The sequence below is a fragment of the Lepidochelys kempii genome, chromosome 10 (genome assembly GCF_965140265.1).
Source record: "Lepidochelys kempii isolate rLepKem1 chromosome 10, rLepKem1.hap2, whole genome shotgun sequence".
Lineage (NCBI taxonomy): Eukaryota > Metazoa > Chordata > Testudines > Cheloniidae > Lepidochelys > Lepidochelys kempii.
This window is the reverse complement of record NC_133265.1, coordinates 6,865,422-6,880,394: the sequence shown is the minus strand read 5'-3', so window position 1 is coordinate 6,880,394 and position 14,973 is coordinate 6,865,422. Positions and strand designations below refer to the sequence as shown.

The following is a 14,973-nucleotide window of genomic DNA, read 5'->3' as shown; positions in this document are numbered from 1 at the left end:
ACCGATGTTCTCAAACCCATCGCTCAGCTGCTGCCTGGTCCTGTAGGTGCCTAAAGAGACCCCCAAGTGCCTGTTTCTGCTGTCAGGAGCGTGCAAAGCCTCCTGATGGTGCCCTGCAGCTAATGAGCTGCTCAGAGCCCGAGCTCTTGCCTACGGACTTCTCGGAGCTGGTGTTCCCCTGCCTGTCTCCACAGCAGGGCCCGAGGCCGCAGGTGGTCTCAGAGCAGGTTTCTTAGGTTGGGCTCTGCATGGAGTGAGGATTTCTGGGGTTGGCTGGCAGGCGTAGCCTGGATACCAATAGCCCAGTGGCTAGGGCACTTAGCTGGGCAAGCCAGGACTGAAGCCTCCCTCTGCCTGAGCAGAAGCAAGGGCTGAAACCACCGGGCAAGCCTGGGGTGGGTTTCTCTCCATCTGAGCTGTTCCACCTGGTATAAATATGTAACTATTCCATGGAGCAGGGGTATGACCCTGATTCTCCCGCAGAAGCACCCAAACCACCGATCTGTAGTCACCCGCTCTTGTTCCAGCGCAATGAACGGTTAATTGGTTATACAAATTACAGCTCCAAAAAGAAAGGCCCCTCCCCACCCAACACTTGACAGCCTGGCGGTCCCAGCCCTCACCTGGGATAGGGAACACCTGGCTTCAAGTCTCTGCTCCCAATCATGCACAGCAGGGATTTGAATTGGGGGCTGCTTTGTCGCGCTCTGAGGGTGGAGACTGGCGTCACAGACCTTGTGATGCTACGTGGCCTGGAACCAAAGGGTCCTCCCAGAGCTAGAGCCAGCAGGTCCCTCCAGGGTGCATAGGGAGCCACGCAACACTGGGTGGGGCTTGTTTGGATGCATTGTTCTTAAACCCCGGGCGCTGTTCATTGTGCTGTGTCCTGGTAGGCTGCACGCCTCCCCCTGCCAGTGCGTGTTGATGGGGCTGTCCCTTAAAGCATGGTCCCATCCTTGGGGCGGAGGCGCTGTTAAGGGAAGGTATTGGTATCCTGGTTCGCAGCAGCAGCAGCAGGCCGGTAGCCCTGATGGGCACTGACCCCAGTCCTACGGCTCACCCTTCAGGAAGGCCCCGTTTCACCCCATCCCAGCTGCTTTATCGCACTGGAGCCGAGCTCTGCCCGCGGGGCTAGAAAGTGGCTGCATCACATGGGCCTAGCTCGCTCTGCCAGTGGCGACTGAGTGCAGCAATGATTCCTGTTGCCTTAAAGATCTCGAATGAAAACACCCTCTTCCTGTGGGTGTGTCAAGCCCAAAGATTTTACCTGGGGGCGAACCACTGCTGGACAAGTGGGAAGGGAGCTTGGTGCAGTTTTGTGTTAGCATCACCCTGGCTGATCTGTTGTTTTTATTGGCTGGCTGAGCACTAGTAAAGCAGCTCAGTTCGGCAGCAAGACAGGCAAGGCATCGGGAGGGGAGCAGCATCCGTGGCCACTGATGAGCATAAACAGAGGACTTGCCAAGCAGCTTCACAGGTACTGCTAATTGCTTTCTTTTCTTTACAGTCAAGGACTTGCTCGCCGGGAATAGACCACCGTGAGAGAGGGCAGATTAGGAACAGGGTGGGATCCGAGTGCAGTCTGAAATGTTTTTATTTTGTCCTGTGCCTCATGCTCTCCAGGCTATCCACCCTGCACGAACACCGACACTAACTATGATATCTATCCCATCTGTGTTCCTCACCAGTGCTAACCATCCCGTAGAGCCCAGGCCAACCATACCATCTATTCCGTTTAAATCACTGATGCCAAACGCCACATCTATCCGATGCACGCACCTCTGCTACCCACAGTGTATATTCCATGCCAAATAATTTCTGACTGATAAATCAGTTCTTCAGCTATTTACGTCTGTTTAAATGAGAGCAAATAGATCTGCATACAGAAGATCTAGTCGAAATGAGAAGGTCACTGTGGCTTTTGTTTCTTTGTGAGTAGTCTTCCTCCCCCACCCCAAATCTTTTATAAGCTTCCGTATTGCGGAAAATATATTGTATTCCGAAGAATAGCCTTTAATCACTGGGAAAGATGACTAAGTATGTTTCTGGGCTCATGTGATGACTCAAAGCACCTTAAAGCAATAGATCTGAGTAAGAAAGAACACATACAGCGGATTAAATGGTGCACAGCGAGACAGTTAAATATGAAAGCGCTAATGGATTATTAGAAGGCTGTGTTCTCTATGTAGGTGGCTTGCTCTAGTGGGCTTAGATTTTTCTATGGTGACATTACTCTAAAGTAAGTGCCTATTAGGCTATGGTTACGGTACAGACCTTACACTAGCTCAGCCGGACGGCTACAGCCGTTCTGCTGTAAGGTCTCCCGTGTAGCCCGACAGGAGAGAGCTCTGCCGCCGGCATAATTAAACCACCCCCAACAAGCGGCAGTAGGTATCTCTCCTGCCGACATAGTGCTGTCCACACCAGCGCTTCAGTTGGTGAAACGTACGTCAGTCGCGGGGGAGGGGGGTGTTTTTTTCACACCCCTGAGCGACTAACGTGCTAGTGTAGACAAAGCCATCGTGCAGGGTGTGATCACCTTGTCAACCATGGCTCGGATACTATCGCTGCTTGTATAGATCCCAGCCAAATCTCCTGGGGTCCTCTGGGGAAAGTGGCATGAAGTGAAAGGAACAGGCACTTATGTTAGACCACAGCCTGCAGGGTTACTGAGGGACTCCCTGCTCCAGGACTGATCTATGGCTGCCTGTTCTTGAATCCTAGGGAGATGGCTGAGCCTAAGAGCGATGTCTTCAGCAAGCTGTGGGGTTCAAATGATTCCAACGTGACAGCTGCACCTTGGGCAGGTAAAGCACCTTCCTTTCGCTTTGTGTTTATTTCCCTTTCCTGTCCCCCCCTGCCCCCCGGCTCTAAATCTGACATGTCACCATGAGCGGGACATTGTGCTGCAGCCTGTCACTCACATGGCTACCTGCTGTCCCAGTTAGATTGCCATGTGCTGGCTACATTGTCTGCACACGCGTGCTCTGTCCACACACAGCCACACTCCGCCTGCAACCACAAAAATCACTTGTGCCAGAATGTTGACTCATAACTAACATTCTATATTCAATGCTTCTTGTGGCCTGAAATTTGGCATTTTAAGTCACACGTTTAACGTCATTTAGTCCCTGGCTATCATGACCCAGCTCTTATCTAGCACTTTTCATCAGGAGATCTCAAAGCACTTCCCAAAGCAGGTCAGTATCATTATCCCTATATTACAGCTGGGGAAACCGAGGCGCAAAGCAGTGAAGTGACTTGCTCAAGGGCACCCAAGAGGCCCATATGAGTTTAGGTACACACCCACAAATAACAGCTGTATGCGGAGGCGTAGACTTAGGGTTTGTCTACACTTACAATGCCTGCACTGCTATAGCGTTTCAGTGAAGATGCTACCTACACTAAGGGGAGAACTTCACCTGTTGGCAACATAGTTACTCCACCTCCACGAGTGATGCTAGCTATAGCGATGAAGCCCTCCTGTTGCCACAGCACTGTCTACAATGGGAATTTGGGCAGTATAACTGTGACACTCAGGGGTATAGATCTCCCCCCCCCACGCCTGGTCTTTTCCCTCTGATGTAAATCAGGTAAAAGCCGGGGTTGCTCGCAAATCACACTGACGCTGTCTTTCCATGCCCAAACACCGCGGCGGAGTTAAGTAAATGGAGTTGAACCTTAGAGGTGTGGAGCTGGTTGGGAGAAGGACCAAAGGATCAGATGCTCCTGAAACCTCATCCAAACTTCCCAAGGGTGAGGAGGAAATGTTTGAGACATTCTCATGGTAGTTTGCGGAGCTTGTGCTCCCAGCCCCTGCCAAAGCCAGGCAATGCGGAGGCAGCTGGAGGAGTGGAAAATAACCGGTGGAAATATTGTGAATTCAGCTCATTCAGAAGTAACCCTTGGATGTCAGGCAAAGACCCCGGTCTGGTTGTATTTGTTTGGTCTTGTGCGATCTAAATCCAATCTAACCTATACTTTTGTGTTAGTCCTGGGCAATAGAATGGGAGCGAAGTGGTGCATAGCCTTTCTGCTGGCCCTCTGCAAAGGAGTGAATTTCACCCTTTGACTCTAACCAGCTGCTGCTCTCAAGCGACAATATCAGGGCTTGCTTTGCTGTTGGAACTTGGAAGTCACATACCCTGACCTGAAACAACTGGCTTGACAGTTTGCTCCTTCTTTAGTAGCCACAAGCCTTCATGAGGCACAGGAAAGCTGTGTTCACCAATATAGGGAAGGGCAGGTCATCTCAGTCAAGGGTTACACACTACCTCTGGCAAAATCATCCTGACCATGTATTTTCCTGCATCTCCCGTTTCATTCTATTTGTGGGCTAGTGCAGGGGACTGAATGGAAACACTGTTCTGATGTGGCTGTTAACTGATATTTAGGGGTGTTGCAGAAAGGCCAGGAGCCAAGTTCTGGGCTCCCCACACCCAGCTCTGCAGATGCTCCTCAATCTGAACCCCTGGGTTTTCCAGTGCTGGGGTCCCCAGCTCAACAGTTCTGCCAGTGCGCTTTAACCCTGACACGAAGTCCCTTGCTCTCCCCACATCCTGCTCTGCTGATGTCCCTCAAGCCTGCCCTGCAGCCCCCGCTGCTAAACAAGTCTGGGGCTTGCCACGCGGCCATTCCCCTCTACTTATCTGTAAAAGCCAGGGGCCTAGCTTGCCATTAGAAATGTGCACATATCCTGGCCAAGCCATTCACCCGGACCCAGCTACCAGCGTTATGCACACAGTAGCAGCCTTTGGAAAAATCAAGGAGGGTGTTAATTTCCATCTATAGGTGGGCTAGCATTTCGAACACCCCAAATGTTTTTTTGGGGGCGGGGGAGGAGGCGGGGGTTGGCTCCAGGGTTCGGAGTCTGACCTGTTACCCTAGCTTGGTTCTGCCATCTACTCACCGTAGGAAATGCTGTCCCACAGGACAGTACAAATTGTACTCCAGGGGGCTGCATGCCACAGGGCTGCCTTCCCTTCCGAAGGAGTGCAGGCAAGAGCGTCTTCCACCGAGGGTTGCCAGTTTTGGTTGGCCGTGTTCCTGGAGGTTTTGTCACATGATCTAATCTTTAATTAAATTAATTCAGTGGTTCCCAAAATTTTCACATTGCCCCCCCCGGAAGCCACAGCTGGGAACCGGGGCCGGGTGCAGGCCATGGCTCCCTGGGGAGGGGCAGGAAGGGGGGGCACAGACAGGGATAAGGGGGCCGAGGCTGGGCCTGGAGCTGTGGTTGTATTGGGAGCCAGGGGCTGAGGTTGGGGCCACAGCTAGGGGTGGGCCTGGGGCTAGGAGTAGGGTTGCCAACTGTCTCATCTCACAAACCCAAACACCCTTGCCCCGTCCCATTCCCCAAGGCCCCTCCCCTTCTCCAAGGCCCCGCTCACTCCATTCCCCCTCCCTCTGTCGTTCATTCTCCCCTACCCTCAATCACTTTCACTGGGCTGGGGTAGGGAGTTGGGTTCAGGAGAGGGTGTGGGCTCTGGGCTGGGACCAAGGAGTTAGGAGTGTGGGAGGGGGCTCCAGGCTAAGCCTGGGGCAGGGTGTTGGGGTGCAGGAGGGGGTGTGGGGTGCAAGCTCTGGGAGGGAGCTTGGGTGCTGGAGGGGGCTCAGGTCTGGGGCAGGGGGTTGGGGTGTGGGAGAAGGTGAGGGTTGCAGGCTGTGTCTGGGCAGCACTTGCTCCTGGTCGGCACTGCGGTGGGGCTAAGGCAGGCTCCCTGTCTGCCCTGGCCCTGCGTCACTCACAGAAGCAGCTGGCACGTCCCTGTGGCCCCTGGTGGGGGGAGCAGAGGGCTCTGCGTGCTGCCCCTGCCTGGAGGCACCGCCTCCACAGCTCCCATTGGCTGCAGTTCCTGGCCGGGCCACTGTTGGGGCTGGCAGTCAGGGCTGCAGCCAGGTGCTGACCCTCGGCCGGGTTGGGAGTGGGTGGGGGTGGGACTGGGAGCACAGCTGCAGTTGGGAACTGAGGCCAAGGCCAGACCAGAGCTGGGGGCAGAGCAGGGCTGGGTGGTGCCCCCCGCCCCGTGGGGGCTGGCGCAGGACCCTCCATGCTCCCCCAAATGTTCCTCTGTGCCCCCCCACCCAAGGGAGGCATGCCCTACACTTTAAGAACCACTGCTTTACTTCCTGGAGACTCCAGGACAATCTTGGAGGGTTGGCAACCCTAGCTCCTCTTATATAGTCCAATGGTAAGTACACATGCTCGCCAAGGGTCCAATCCAAAGCTCATTAGGGTCAATGGGAACCTTTCCACTGTGATCAATGGGTGTTGGCTCAGACTCTAAATGTTTAAGCCCAAGCTGTCACAGACATGGAACACCACCCTTGACAAGGCTTACACCAGCCCCACGCAAGCAAACTTGGCATCATAACAGCATTGAGATTTAGGGCACAAAGCGGGAAACATTCAGAAACTGCCAACTTTCCAGCTCTTAAGAGTCATTAAAGCAGGGCCCATTGGGCCTGTCCTCTGAAGGACGGGTGGCTTGGGCAGTGCAGGCATACTTTTTTGTTGCAGTGAGAGAGTGTAGGGGGATACAGTAGATCTGTGTCGGTACCTACTCCCTTGTTTTGAACGCACAGGTGTGGGTGTGTGTGGGTGTGGGCAGTGTGTGTGTGTGGGTGGGTGGGTGTATTTCCTTGTGTTGCTTTACTTCACAGTGCGTGGAGTAACATTTCACAGAGCGTTCGTGGCCCAAATTGCACCTCCCTGAGCGCGCCGCACCCCCGCTCCGCCACCTACCTCCCAGCGCTTCCCGTGTAATTAGTGTAAGTGTTGACGGCATTAGGGAACGAGGACATGGAATTAGTTTCCACTCAGCAAGTGAAACAATTATGTAACGAGGGTGAGTAATCACGTCACAAACAGCTGGCTCCCCTCTGAAATTGCTCTGCTGCAGGGACCGGGCATGGTGTTTGACACCATCAGTTAGTTCCTGGCCTTCCCAAGCGTCCTGGCTGAGAAAATGGCTGAAGGGAGAGAGTCACCCATTTCACAGACTTGCGGGGGATGACCTCAAAACCCACTGGCTAGATTCAGAATTGTTGTTATTTAGCATTTTTACTGCAGCAGAACCAGCTGGCATCAACCAGACCTGGGCCCGATTGTGCTCGGCGCTAGACAGACATAGGGCATGGGCTATGCTTGTCAAAGGGCCCTGAGTTGGGCACCCAACTCTTGTGGGATATGGCCATCGAATTCTCTTAGCTGTCTTTGAAAAGCACTGCCCTGCTCCTGAATCATGATGAGCACAGGGAGACATCAGCAGTCATGCCAGGAGTTGGAGCAAATTGTGACCGTAAGCGAATTTACCATTGAGGTAAATGGCAAAGGGGTTGGAATGCAGCATGGATTGACCAAAGGCAGATCATGGCAGACTAACCTGATTTCCTTCTTTGAGGAAATAAATGGTTTTTATTTTAGTGAAGGGGAAGGCAGGAGCTCTGATATACTTGGACTTCCGTAAAGCATTTGACACCAGGCCACATGGGAAATTATTAGTAAACTGGGGGGACACTAGCAGCCTTGTGAGGTGGCGAAGGAGTTGGCTCCAGAGGAGAAGGCAATGGCTTGTGCTGAAAGCTGGCCTGTCGGAGGTTATGAGTGGAGTTCCTCAAGGCTTGGTCTTGGGACTAAGCTTGTTCGCTATTTTTATGAATGACTTTGGCACAAAAACCAGGCATGGGCTAATGAAATTTGTGCATGCTTTAGGGTTTCAGCTCCCACTGGCAGGGTCAGAGGAGGATTTCTTCCCTTCCCGCCCCATCAGTGTATTCTGGGAGGGTTTTTTTTAATCATCTTCCTCTGAAGCACCAGGGCTGGGCCGTGTGTGGGGTGGGGAGGGCCAGGGCTCTGCGGTGTCACTGAGTAGTCTCACCCCCCCCTTAAGTGCTTGAGTGGCTGGCACTTGCCCAGGGTCTAACTCAGGGGGGTCTCAAACATGCAGCCTGCGGAGTTACTTCCTGCAGCCCGCCATAGCTCCCCTCACCCCCGAGCGCGCAGCATCCCCGCTCCTCCGCCTACCTCCCGGTGCTTCCCGCCGCCAAACAGCTGTTTGGTGGCGCTTAGGACTTTCCAGGACGGAGGGGGGGAGGAGCGGGGGCGCAGCGTGCTCAGGGAAGGAGGTGGAGAAGAGGCGGGACCGGGGCGGGGATTTGGGGAAGGAGTTGGAATGGGGGCAGGGAGGGGGCGGAGTTGGGACTTTGGGGAAGTGGTTGGAATGGGGGTGAGGAAGGGGTGGGACGAGGCAGGGCAGGGGCGGGGGCCTCATGGAAGGGGTGGAGTGAGGCAGGGCCGGGGCAGAGGTGGGGGCTTTTGTATCTTTGTATGAAAAGGGGTCAGTGATGCAGCCCTTGGGCCAATGTACTCGTCCTCATGTGGCCCTCGTGGTGATTTGAGTTTGAGATCCCTGGTCTAACTGATCACCATGGGGGGGGTGGGTGGGAAGGAATTGTCCCCCCAGGTAAGACTGGCAGCGACCTTGGGGAGGGGAGGGGGGAGTTCTTCCTCTGCAGCGTGGGGTGCGGGTCAGGTGCCAGGATTATCTGCCTGTAGCTCAATCATTTCCCTGCCTTTCAGGGGGGCCCTCAGGTACTGATTCACTTTGGTCCCTCCTATGTGCTGCCTGTAGCACGCAACAGTGGGGCTCATTTGCTTTGGTCTCATTTCGGGGGGGGGGGGGCCTGTGGTCAGACCAGAGGATCTAGTGGGCCCTCCCGGCCTTCAACTCTGGGCCTGGAGCACAGGCCCAGCCCCTTGGAGCCAATGGGGTGCTGCTTTCGGCCCACCCAGATCACTGGCAGGCTTGGGGCCCTGTAGCGTAACTGATAGTCCTGCTGGGAGAAACACATGGGCTCCCAGCTCGATTAAAATGGGTTAAAGTCACCAATCAGCTGGAAGCATTTTGCACAGCAGCCGTGTTGCTGACCGTCCTAAATTTATTTGGTGGGGGGGAGGTGGCTACTGATGGAAGTCAGGGGTCAGCTGCAGCTTGGGGCAGCTAGCTCTCTCTGGCGCTCGAACTGAGCTGGTTCAAAAGCCAAGAGAACAGCACTGGCTGGGAGAGACGCCTAGATGCAGGCTAAAGGGGAACGCTTCAGGATGCCCCATAAGCATTTTGGGCCTAATCCCAAACCCATTGAAGTGCCATTGACTTGAATGGACTTTGGATCAGGCCCATTAAAGCGCATCACGTCAGTCAGAGTGGCCCTTGAGGTTTTTTGTTTTCATGACCTCTTGCTGGCAGTAGAGTGGGTCATCTTAATCCCAGTGCCCAAAACACATCACCGTAACACCTTTCTGTGCACACAGGACATAGGATTAGGGTGATCATATTTCCCAAAGGGAAAACGGGACACTGCGTGAGGCTGGCCTCAGCCCTCCCTTGCTGGGCTGACCTGAGCTACTTGCTTGAACCCTGCCTCCCGCCTGCACAGGACTTGCATAGCTGCTCATCCCCCGCCCCCCCCCTCTCCCCGCATGTTCCTCTGCACTCCACTTTTTGGACAAAAGTGGGCGTTTGTCCCATTTGTTTTTACCACTTGATCAGTTGGCAGGAGCAAACGGGACAAATGTGCACTGCTGTCAAAAAAGTTGGCACGGCCAGGACAGGGCTTAAAACAGGGTCTGTCCCGGCCCAAACAGGACATATGGTCACCCTACATAGGACTGACATGCACTGACCCCAGATGGATTTGCATGTATAAGTCGTCTCAAGAAGCTTGCCATCTGAGTGTGCAGGGGTTAGAGCTTGCCTGAACATTTGGTCCCAGATACGCTGTGCAGGTTGGCTAATAAAACAGGGCAGGTTCGTAAACTCACCCCTTTCCTGCTTCTGAGGTTTCTCTTCGCCAAAGCCCCGCAATGAACCTGAGCCTCTTTGTTTCCCTTGCTTGACTCCCCTTCCTTACTGGCTTCAGTGAACGTCATCTGCCCAATTGGCAAAGCCATATCTAAAGGAGGACTATACTTTACTTATGAAGGAAAGTACAGTTTGTTCCTTCTATTAAAAAAAAACAAACCCAACAGAATAATTGACGGCCCATCTTATGCTAACCTCCTACGCCTCAAAAGGAAAAGCAGCTATGGGTTTTTTTGTTTTGATCTTTAGCCATTCTGAAGTAACAATGTTCTCAGATGGAGGACAATTACTGGCTGATTAAACACTGATGCTGTGAAAGGCATTAAATGATGACAGTGCAGTGTTCCTGAGGTGCTTATCTGTCAGGACCAAAAGAACCCAGGTTTACGGCCCAATTAGGGTGACCAGATGTCCCGATTTTATAGCGATAGTCCCGATTTTTTGGGGCTCTGTCTTATATAGGTGTCTATTACCCCCAATCCCCTGTCCCGATTTTTCACACTTGCTGTCTGGTCACCCTAGGCCTAATCCAGCTCCTTGCAAAGGCTGGGGAGCTACTTCCAGTGGCAGTTGGGTCTGGCCTTTGGACACAAAGATGTCATGCACCTTTGGAATAACCAGTGATTGATTAGCATGAGTCAGGCTGGTGCGCGGGAAGAGTCACCTGCACTGAGCACATGGGGCTGGAGGTAGGTCTGCTCTGACAGATGCGGCTTGTATTTTATTTTTAATTAACTTGCCATTTCGGCTCTGGTCAAAAGTTCATTTTTCAAAGGCGACGTCTCATTGATGTGTCCAATTAGCTCCTTGTGTCTGCAGGCTACTAAGTCACGTTGCATTTGCTGTGCTAAGCCAGAGAAGGCTGGCTGTGCCTCAGGGTGGCCAACAGGTACCGCGTGAACGAAAGCCCATCCATTAAGGCTACTGCTGCTGCTGATGGCCAGCAGGAATCGGGACAGGAGGAACAATTTAAGTCTAGAAGGATGAGGAGTTGACCTTGAATATTCCCCTCCCTCGCTAACATCCTTGGAAGATTTATCTTGGAGGCTGATGACGCGATACTGACCCTTCACCAGCAGCCCTCATAGACTTTTGCAGTTCTGTGCCAGGGCAGAGGTATTTCCAAAGTGCTCTCACAGTTAGGATCTTAGGGAGCTGGGCAGATGATCATCACTGGGCGGCAGAGGAAGGGGAGGAGAGCTGCCTTGCAGTGACCTTTGAAAAGGTCCATTTTCCAGGTAGGAAGAACTATTTTTCTCATGCAATTGCCAACAGGGCCTGCTTCCTGTAGGGCTGGAAATATCCCAAAAGAATAGTATCTGATGCTTCTGGGCCTGCTATACCATACAGCTAAGAAATAATACCATTAAAAGGCTACCTAAACATTTTCCAACCGCAAAGCAGGTTTGCTTTGATTCTCAAGTGGAAGTTGAGGTTGGTTCTTATTTATTCCGCCTTTTGCTACTTAATTCCCAGTAATGTATGTATAACGGGATGGGTGAAGGGAAGATCCACGGAGGAATGGCTCACAACCCTTCCGTCTTCTACCTGTGAGGCACATGTCCAATGACATGTTGTTCTTTTTCTCTGCAGGCACCAGGGAAATGGAAGACCACAGTAGCATTGTCCTCCCTGTCATTTTTGGCATAATTTGCCTGGTGGGCACTGTAGGGAACAGCATTGTGATCTACACCATCACCAAAAAACCTAAGAGAAACCACAACACTGCAGATGTCTTCATCATGAGCCTCTCCATCACAGACCTCCTGTTCCTGCTGGGCATGCCCTTGCTTATCCACCAGCTCCTAGGGAATGGGGTCTGGCTTTTCGGGGCTACCATGTGCACCATCATCACTGCTTTAGATGCCAACAGCCAGTTCGCCAGCACGTACATCCTCACAGCAATGGCCATCGACCGCTACCTGGCCACAGTACACCCCATCCGCTCTGCCTACATGCGCACCCCCTGCACAGCTGCCATGGTGATCTTGCTGCTCTACCTTCTGTCTCTCCTAACCATTGTGCCGGTGTTCATGTACACCCAGCCCATTGCTCTGCCTGGCAGCAAAGCTGGGTGTGGCATCATCCTACCCAACCTCTCAGTTGATATCTATTGGTACACGCTGTACCAGTTCTTCCTGGCATTTGTCATCCCGCTCTCAGTCATCTGCATTGTGTATCTGAAGATACAGAAGCACATCTCATGCATGGTGCTGCCGCTGCCCCAGAGAAACTTCTGAGCCAGGACTAAGAAAATCATGCGGATGGCAATAACCATCTGCTCCGCCTTTTTTATCTGCTGGGCGCCCTATTATATTTTGCAGTTGGTCCATCTCAAAGTCACCCAGCCCTCCATTATGTTCCTCTATGCCTATAATGTAGCTATCAGCTTGGGTTATGCAAGCAGCTGCATCAACCCATTCATATACATTGTGTTGAGTGACACTTTCCAAAGGAACCTGGTGAAGGCAATCTGCCCAGGCCAGGAGGCCAGAAGAGGTGACAGACACGCCACTGGGAAAGTCAGTCCCTCTGTGAAAATAAGTCCTGAACCAAATCAGGAGACCTATCTTAGCATGACATACTCTCATAATATAGACAATTGTCTCTCTCTCTCTGTTTTGGTTCCTTAGAGGTAACCCGCATGATTTAGCTGAGTGATGGCCAGGTGGTACAAATAGGTGTCAAAAAGTTTTGAGGTTGTAGACACCAAGCAGCAAAAAGAAGGGGTTAGCCTTGTCTTAGGACACACAACCAGGAGTTATAGGGTGAATGCAAAAAGAAAAGGAGGACTTGTGGCACCTTAGAGACTAACCAATTTATTTGAGCATGAGCTTTCGTGAGCTACAGCTCACTTCATCGGCTGCATACTGTGGAAATACTAGGGTGAACGGGAGCAGAACATCTTTTAGGCTGACTATAAAGAATTCCTTACCGTGAGACCTACTCCAGCGTGGGATGATAGTTTTGTAAGGAATGTACTGGAAACCCCATTGCTTGAATCACTGCTACTGAAACCTGACTTGACAAAGCACGCAAGAGCACATTGAAGGGAAGGATTCAGCAGTAGCCAACGTCGCTCTTATCCACCTTTAAGGTCTCTGGTTCTGTTGTTACGGAGCTGAAGTCCCTTGAACACCTCACCTGGCTCTGGGAAAAGTGTATTTTTTCTAACGCTGCTCTCATTGGTGGCAGGGTGACATGCTGATTTCTGACTGGCTCAAGCTACGTGTATTTTTAACCTTGTGGGTGGTTAACAATGAGAAATCCTGCAAGTTGACTGTCTGGATGACATCAGTCTGTAAGCTTAGAGTTACAGCCACAGTTGGTGGTAGTAAGGTGACCAGCACACTGGGACAGAGAGCATGCAGATCTAATAGATAAAAGTATTGGCACTGTTCCAACTCACTGGGGAGGGAGCAGAAAGAAATGGCTTTAGGTATCTATTATAGTACGGTGACTTCCTTTTTATAACAAGAATTCTTTAATATTTAGTAAATGTGTACTAGCTGCAAATATGAAAGCTCAATAGATTTCTTACAAACTGTAACTATCTTTGTTAAATATAATGCTTGTGTGTCTAGGACTCTGTTCTGTCACGCTCTTCCCCTCTGAGCATTAGTGGTCTCTTCTCTTCCTAATCCTCATTATGTTATCAGAACAAAGCCTCTCTCCCTGTCCTCAGCGGATTATGTACCCCTCAGTCACTGAAAGTATGTCTACATTTCAACTTTGTTTGGCGGTGTGTACAGTACCAACACGGGTGGCCTCCTGGCATAGGGATCAACAGGAGTGGAGTTGGTGAGGAGCTGCGTAGCTGGGAAGGGTAAAGATACACCTGAAGGGTGTAGATGTGTGCCTGAGTACATACCTACATGGCTCCCTACTCCCCTAAGCCACACCTGCAGAGAAAGGCTCCAGCAGCAGGGAAAGGCTTGGGTGGGAGGGAGTGGGGAGCTGCTGAAGCCTTTCCACACTTCCTCCCCTGTGCCAGAGCCTTTCACTGACACATGTAGCTACACACTGCAGTGTGGACACAGCCTGCATTTCACTGTGGCATGTAGCTAGATGTACACTACACACCGACACCTGGTGTGTAGCGTAGACGTAGCCTTAGCATACGCATGCAGGCGATATTGCTTCGATTTCCAGTGCTTAAGGCTGAGAGAGTTGGGGAAGTAATGGACCTAGTCTCTGCGAGACAAGTGTATTGACCCCCTACAGGTAATGAAGGAGTGATACTGATTGCCAATGACTCCTGGGGGAATTCTGCCCCACCACGCAATGCAGAATTTTGCAGAAATGAACGTTGTGCATGCAGAATTTCCTTCCCCCCCCAGAAATGGGCTGCAGTGCTGCTGACCGCCACTAGAGGCCACTGGACCCGGCGTAGAAGACACCAGGGGGGAGGGGGGAAGGGAGAGGGAGCTGGAGGGTTTCTGGCAGCTGCAGTTCCCAGCATGCCCCGAGGCAAGGAGACGGCAGCAGCCAGGAAACTCCATGCAAGTTGGGACCAAGCATCAGGCTGTTTCTCCCTCTGGATCCCTGGGCTCAGGGGTGGGGAGGGGACTGGGTGTCTGGGCTGGGGGAGCCACGTCTGGGCTCTGGGTATGTGTGTGGCGGTATCTGGGCAAGGGGAGGACCCTGTGGCTGGGCTCTGGGGGGAGAGGGGTTGTGGGTGTCTGGCCCCTCAGCTGGGCTCTGGGGGCGGGGGAAGAAGGGGACAGAGAAACAGGAAGTGGGTTGCCATAGGTGTTTCTTTAACTCTCTACTCTTGGGGGAATTTTTGTATGTGTCTGTATTGTCACAGGCATACTTGCTGACAGGTATTTTGAAATAAATTACCAAAATAATTGAAACTGGTGTGATTATGTAGTATTATTTTGACAAATAAAAGTTGCAGAATTTTAAAATATTGTGCCCAGAATTTTAATTTTTTTGGCGCAGAATGCCCCCAGGAGTAGTTGTTCTCGGATTTGCCAGGAGTCATTGTAATTGGTATTTTGACAGCACAAGATGCGTACATAGTGCTGGACAACAGACAAACTGTACCAGACATTGAAACGTCCCTGCTCTGAAGGGCTTACCTACGAAAGGCACAGAACACCAA

The 14,973-nt window shown here is 52.1% G+C and overlaps 1 pseudogene; it reads left to right on the top strand.

Annotated features, from left to right (window-relative positions):
* The first annotated feature begins 1,298 nt into the window (after positions 1 to 1,298).
* On the top strand, positions 1,299 to 14,406 carry LOC140918101 (melanin-concentrating hormone receptor 1-like; annotated as a pseudogene).
* Positions 14,407 to 14,973: the final 567 nt, after the last annotated feature.